The following is a 7,736-nucleotide window of genomic DNA, read 5'->3' on the forward strand; positions in this document are numbered from 1 at the left end:
AAGAAGTTTATGGGACACAGATGTGCCAAGACAAATAGTTTGCTTGGACCTTGCCACGTGTATTCAAAAGCATCCTTTCACTCCACCATCAAGTCACTGCTTTCTTCTGCTTTACATCCTGCAAACTTCACACACACATACATACATACAAACTGGAATGAGGCACTTTCTTTCTTTCTCAGCTACACTCACCTATCCCCCACGCTAACTTCTTTACCGCTTTTCTCTTGGCCTTGCTATGCATACTTTTCCTCTTAAGACACCCATTGTCTGGCCTACCCCTTCCCTACATTGCCTTGCCTTTCCTTTCCTATCCAACCTTGCATTTCTTTGTCATTCCTGGCCATTGTTTTCCTCTTCCTTCCTGACCCATCCATGTCTTTCCCTTGCCCTTCCTACCAGTCCAGTGCCTTGCACCACCCATCCCCCTTGCCACTTTGTCCAGTTTCCCTTCCCATTTGTCCAGCTCCAATCTTTCATTTCCTTCTCCTTCTAGGACTCTCATTGCCTTGCTTGCCTCTCCTTTGTCTTGCCTGGCAAAGCCACCACTTTTCTTGGCGTTACCTTTGAACCTCTCCTCTCCCTTGCCTTGCATTCCCTTGCTCACTCGTCCCCCACCTGGAATTCAATACCCCTCTTTTTGCGGCATTTCTTCATCTTGCCTTGCCCTGCCTGCTTCTCCTAGGACTCTCAAGGCTTTCACGTACCTCCAGCGTTTCAGGAGCATGTGAGAGGAAGCCCAAAAGAGGTCACGTGCAAGCACACCCATCTGTCCTGGCAACTTGCTTCTGACACCTATCCTTACATGTCTTGAATTTTGGACATAAAATTCACATTTCACCTTTGCGCTTCAGGACCAGAATGACAGTTCTTTTGTATACCAAGGAAAGCAGGTAATCCAAGTGTTTTAGGTGCAGATTAGAGATGGCCCATATGAGATCAAGGCCAGCCAGAGAAGTCTGTCCTAGCCCCTTTTGTGTACCAGCAGTCTTTGAATGTACCTCTCATTTGTCTTGCCTTGGTGACCCCAAAGTTTCCTTGCCTTGCCCTGCCTTGCCTCCCTAGCCTTGCACTCCCTCCAGTGCCTACGCCCACACTTGACCTGCCCACACTTGACTGCTTTCCTCCAGGGAAACCTAGCCTTGCCTAGGCCTTCCTGTTTCTGCCTGGCCTTCCTATGCCCATCCTTGCCTAGAAGTTCTGGGCCTTCTCTCACCTACCACTCCATTTGCTTGCCCCTCATGGCTCCAGCCTTGTCAACTTCTCCCTTGACTTGCCTACAATTGCGCCTACACTTGGTTTGCATTGCAAAGAGCGGTAGGCAAGGCAAAGCAAAGCAAGGAAGGTCTTTCTAGGTCTTGCCAGGCAAGGCACACATAAGCAAGCAAGCAAAACAAGAGTAGACTAGCCACAGCATCAAAGGCAAGGCAAGGCCAAGTGACTCTGAGTGCCTTTCCTTGGCAAGTAAAAGATATAGTGACAATGTAATAGGGCAGGCGTTAAAGGTACCATGAGGAGGTATAGTCCAGCAAGATATTTATGTCGTAGACCCTTCTGTGCAGGAGCCATTGTTGGACATAGTACAGGACATGGCATACAGCTTGGTTTGGTAAGTTCCTGAAGGAGAATGGCAATGCTTTCTCATGGGAAGGAAAGCACGTAGCCCCAGAGTTGGAGGTGCAGATAAGAAGCTGCTGTCGCGCAGCTCAAGGACGACAGCAGCTTCTTGTGCCGGCATATTTGGAAGCACTCCCTCAATTTGTACAGTCATTGAGTCAGTATCCATCTTTGGAAGGCTGTCTGCCTCTAGTAAGAGTGTTCTGACACCATTGTATGGGATCAGTCACTGGATGTTTTGGATTTTGGAGGAGGGGATGCCATTTCTCTTGAAATGAGCTTCTTGTTCTTCTCTTTGGCAAAGAAATTAAGTTTGGATGGGCACTTTGGGTGGTCTCAGTGAATTTAAAGGTTTTTCCCAAGAGGTTTCCCTGTGGGTTAGAGCTGTTGAACTGACAGTGGGAATCTAGACACCAAGTTGTTGAGCTTTTTGTCCTTGTAGCTTTAGTGTGTGAGTAGTCCCTGTTGCCATGCTGCTTGGATCTTGACTCTGAGACTGAAAGCTTAGGAGCGTAGAGCTGAAAAGAAAAGTGTCAATAGCAGGGTGTGTGTTCATTGTTTGATGGGTGAAGTTGAAATTGTAGGCAGCAAAGAACTTTCTCTCTCCGCTGGCACATTTGTTGAGCGGATGTCTTTGAGTTTGTTACCGGACTCTGCGAGAGTGAAAATGTTTGTTAGGGCAGAGGATTTCGTGTTGCCCTTTGAGTGTGGTGCAAAAGTGTTTGCACACTTGGAGGGGGAAGATCAGCAAAGTCTTTTTTTCCTGGCACAGTTAATTTGAGAGCAGGGACGTTTCCAACTCGGCTCTGTCCTTTGGAGCTGGCCTCGGTGCGTTTCCTTCTTTTGTTAGTCGACAGCGCCATCGTGTGGTTATTTTGATGAGCGCTGGCAGACGGTGCCAGGGAAAAAGCCAAGCTGTTTGCGGCTCCGGCCTCATTGGTGTAGGAGCAGCGCAGGGAAGAGCTCCGCTGGGGGTCCTGGCTCTTAGAGACTGAGAGAATGTGATCCTGTATGTAGCACAGAAGGAAGTGGAATTGTTTCATTGTGGGCTGTGCAGTTTATAAGCTGCAAATGAAAAGGCAATTGCAGCGCAGCCTCTTCTTTTCTGTGTGATCAGCTGCTCAACATGTAACTCGCACACACTGAACTGCATCCACCTCCCTGGAGATATAAAATGTGTATATCACTTTCCTCAAACTCTATGTATTACCTTGCACTCTAGCAGATCCCACACCGCTTCAAAACGTCCAGCAGCTACTCAAAAAGAAAAAGTCCAACAAAAAGCTAGTGCTGGCCATTAGAGTGCCTTTGCAGTTTGTAAAATAGACGAAATGCACTAGGGCTTTGAATGCTTCTTCCCAACTATATAAATTCTCTCCAAGTGGCAAAGTCCATCATTACAGCAAAATTTTTCAGCTGGAGTTCTGACTGAGAGATGTGCCAGGACAGAAGGCATTTGCTGACCTACCCTTTTTCCCTGTGTAACTTGGTATTTGCAGTACAATTATTTTCAGTGTCGCTGTGTCCAAGCAGCTAGAGATTACACAGATAGAAGTGTCAAGAGAGATGCTGCTAAAGTACGCCCTTCTTATAGCAGCATTTAAATGGCACACGACGCCTTGCTGCTTTTTCTTTCCCACAGAGACCTGCTGTCAATTTTTTCACTCTGGCTTCTGGATCAAAAATGTCCACCTGAAATGTCTTACAGAAATAGGCTCCAGGTGTAAAAACCAGTACGGGGCTACATTTTCTGCGTGCTCCACATAAGTCACATCAAACTCACTCATCAAACTTCACTCTCTCCTTCCATTCTCCACTGCCTCTACCATTGTGTTCTCTTGATCTCAGAGTCTAAAGGCAGGCGCAATAGTTTCCACTGAGGGGTTGGAAGAGGTGTACAAGCAGCACAAATAGCTTCTGCACTGCGCAGGCCATTTCTCTGCATTTTAGAGTCTAAGGGAAAGCGCTAGTGTTCCTGCGGAGAGCTGCAACAGCTGCAGAATATGTGTTGTCTTGGCACATGTTTGCAATCCACCATGATGGATCCTTAGTGAAACCAAACTGTGGTTCTGCTTCAAACATCTCACCCTGCTTGGCCACAAAGCTTTCGCTGACATGTCCCATCGCCTTTTTATTGCTGCGTTTTATTTTCAGAGTTTGTACGGAATCATTGCACTTTGCTTCTAAGCTGAGCGTCGATACTGCTGGAGTCTCATATGTCCATTTTCTTCTCACACAAAAAAACTGCTTCCTTTAAAACATGCTGATGCGACCTGCTTTCTTGCTCAGCTGTAATTTTAGGGGTGTTCTCTGTCCCGCTTACAGTCTGAATCTAAACTAAGAAGTTTATGGGACACAGATGTGCCAAGACAAATAGTTTGCTTGGACCTTGCCACGTGTATTCAAAAGCATCCTTTCACTCCACCATCAAGTCACTGCTTTCTTCTGCTTTACATCCTGCAAACTTCACACACACATACATACATACAAACTGGAATGAGGCACTTTCTTTCTTTCTCAGCTACACTCACCTATCCCCCACGCTAACTTCTTTACCGCTTTTCTCTTGGCCTTGCTATGCATACTTTTCCTCTTAAGACACCCATTGTCTGGCCTACCCCTTCCCTACATTGCCTTGCCTTTCCTTTCCTATCCAACCTTGCATTTCTTTGTCATTCCTGGCCATTGTTTTCCTCTTCCTTCCTGACCCATCCATGTCTTTCCCTTGCCCTTCCTACCAGTCCAGTGCCTTGCACCACCCATCCCCCTTGCCACTTTGTCCAGTTTCCCTTCCCATTTGTCCAGCTCCAATCTTTCATTTCCTTCTCCTTCTAGGACTCTCATTGCCTTGCTTGCCTCTCCTTTGTCTTGCCTGGCAAAGCCACCACTTTTCTTGGCGTTACCTTTGAACCTCTCCTCTCCCTTGCCTTGCATTCCCTTGCTCACTCGTCCCCCACCTGGAATTCAATACCCCTCTTTTTGCGGAATTTCTTCATCTTGCCTTGCCCTGCCTGCTTCTCCTAGGACTCTCAAGGCTTTCACGTACCTCCAGCGTTTCAGGAGCATGTGAGAGGAAGCCCAAAAGAGGTCACGTGCAAGCACACCCATCTGTCCTGGCAACTTGCTTCTGACACCTATCCTTACATGTCTTGAATTTTGGACATAAAATTCACATTTCACCTTTGCGCTTCAGGACCAGAATGACAGTTCTTTTGTATACCAAGGAAAGCAGGTAATCCAAGTGTTTTAGGTGCAGATTAGAGATGGCCCATATGAGATCAAGGCCAGCCAGAGAAGTCTGTCCTAGCCCCTTTTGTGTACCAGCAGTCTTTGAATGTACCTCTCATTTGTCTTGCCTTGGTGACCCAAAAGTTTCCTTGCCTTGCCCTGCCTTGCCTCCCTAGCCTTGCACTCCCTCCAGTGCCTACGCCCACACTTGACCTGCCCACACTTGACTGCTTTCCTCCAGGGAAACCTAGCCTTGCCTAGGCCTTCCTGTTTCTGCCTGGCCTTCCTATGCCCATCCTTGCCTAGAAGTTCTGGGCCTTCTCTCACCTACCACTCCATTTGCTTGCCCCTCATGGCTCCAGCCTTGTCAACTTCTCCCTTGACTTGCCTACAATTGCGCCTACACTTGGTTTGCATTGCAAAGAGCGGTAGGCAAGGCAAAGCAAAGCAAGGAAGGTCTTTCTAGGTCTTGCCAGGCAAGGCACACATAAGCAAGCAAGCAAAACAAGAGTAGACTAGCCACAGCATCAAAGGCAAGGCAAGGCCAAGTGACTCTGAGTGCCTTTCCTTGGCAAGTAAAAGATATAGTGACAATGTAATAGGGCAGGCGTTAAAGGTACCATGAGGAGGTATAGTCCAGCAAGATATTTATGTCGTAGACCCTTCTGTGCAGGAGCCATTGTTGGACATAGTACAGGACATGGCATACAGCTTGGTTTGGTAAGTTCCTGAAGGAGAATGGCAATGCTTTCTCATGGGAAGGAAAGCACGTAGCCCCAGAGTTGGAGGTGCAGATAAGAAGCTGCTGTCGCGCAGCTCAAGGACGACAGCAGCTTCTTGTGCCGGCATATTTGGAAGCACTCCCTCAATTTGTACAGTCATTGAGTCAGTATCCATCTTTGGAAGGCTGTCTGCCTCTAGTAAGAGTGTTCTGACACCATTGTATGGGATCAGTCACTGGATGTTTTGGATTTTGGAGGAGGGGATGCCATTTCTCTTGAAATGAGCTTCTTGTTCTTCTCTTTGGCAAAGAAATTAAGTTTGGATGGGCACTTTGGGTGGTCTCAGTGAATTTAAAGGTTTTTCCCAAGAGGTTTCCCTGTGGGTTAGAGCTGTTGAACTGACAGTGGGAATCTAGACACCAAGTTGTTGAGCTTTTTGTCCTTGTAGCTTTAGTGTGTGAGTAGTCCCTGTTGCCATGCTGCTTGGATCTTGACTCTGAGACTGAAAGCTTAGGAGCGTAGAGCTGAAAAGAAAAGTGTCAATAGCAGGGTGTGTGTTCATTGTTTGATGGGTGAAGTTGAAATTGTAGGCAGCAAAGAACTTTCTCTCTCCGCTGGCACATTTGTTGAGCGGATGTCTTTGAGTTTGTTACCGGACTCTGCGAGAGTGAAAATGTTTGTTAGGGCAGAGGATTTCGTGTTGCCCTTTGAGTGTGGTGCAAAAGTGTTTGCACACTTGGAGGGGGAAGATCAGCAAAGTCTTTTTTTCCTGGCACAGTTAATTTGAGAGCAGGGACGTTTCCAACTCGGCTCTGTCCTTTGGAGCTGGCCTCGGTGCGTTTCCTTCTTTTGTTAGTCGACAGCGCCATCGTGTGGTTATTTTGATGAGCGCTGGCAGACGGTGCCAGGGAAAAAGCCAAGCTGTTTGCGGCTCCGGCCTCATTGGTGTAGGAGCAGCGCAGGGAAGAGCTCCGCTGGGGGTCCTGGCTCTTAGAGACTGAGAGAATGTGATCCTGTATGTAGCACAGAAGGAAGTGGAATTGTTTCATTGTGGGCTGTGCAGTTTATAAGCTGCAAGTGAAAAGGCGATTGCAGCACAGCCTCTTCTTTTCTGTGTGATCAGCTGCTCAACATGTAACTCGCACACACTGAACTGCATCCACCTCCCTGGAGATATAAAATGTGTATATCACTTTCCTCAAACTCTATGTATTACCTTGCACTCTAGCAGATCCCACACCGCTTCAAAACGTCCAGCAGCTACTCAAAAAGAAAAAGTCCAACAAAAAGCTAGTGCTGGCCATTAGAGTGCCTTTGCAGTTTGTAAAATAGACGAAATGCACTAGGGCTTTGAATGCTTCTTCCCAACTATATAAATTCTCTCCAAGTGGCAAAGTCCATCATTACAGCAAAATTTTTCAGCTGGAGTTCTGACTGAGAGATGTGCCAGGACAGAAGGCATTTGCTGACCTACCCTTTTTCCCTGTGTAACTTGGTATTTGCAGTACAATTATTTTCAGTGTCGCTGTGTCCAAGCAGCTAGAGATTACACAGATAGAAGTGTCAAGAGAGATGCTGCTAAAGTACGCCCTTCTTATAGCAGCATTTAAATGGCACACGACGCCTTGCTGCTTTTTCTTTCCCACAGAGACCTGCTGTCAATTTTTTCACTCTGGCTTCTGGATCAAAAATGTCCACCTGAAATGTCTTACAGAAATAGGCTCCAGGTGTAAAAACCAGTACGGGGCTACATTTTCTGCGTGCTCCACATAAGTCACATCAAACTCACTCATCAAACTTCACTCTCTCCTTCCATTCTCCACTGCCTCTACCATTGTGTTCTCTTGATCTCAGAGTCTAAAGGCAGGCGCAATAGTTTCCACTGAGGGGTTGGAAGAGGTGTACAAGCAGCACAAATAGCTTCTGCACTGCGCAGGCCATTTCTCTGCATTTTAGAGTCTAAGGGAAAGCGCTAGTGTTCCTGCGGAGAGCTGCAACAGCTGCAGAATATGTGTTGTCTTGGCACATGTTTGCAATCCACCATGATGGATCCTTAGTGAAACCAAACTGTGGTTCTGCTTCAAACATCTCACCCTGCTTGGCCACAAAGCTTTCGCTGACATGTCCCATCGCCTTTTTATTGCTGCGTTTTATTTTCAGAGTTTGTAC

The sequence above is a fragment of the Poecile atricapillus genome, chromosome W (genome assembly GCF_030490865.1).
Source record: "Poecile atricapillus isolate bPoeAtr1 chromosome W, bPoeAtr1.hap1, whole genome shotgun sequence".
Lineage (NCBI taxonomy): Eukaryota > Metazoa > Chordata > Aves > Passeriformes > Paridae > Poecile > Poecile atricapillus.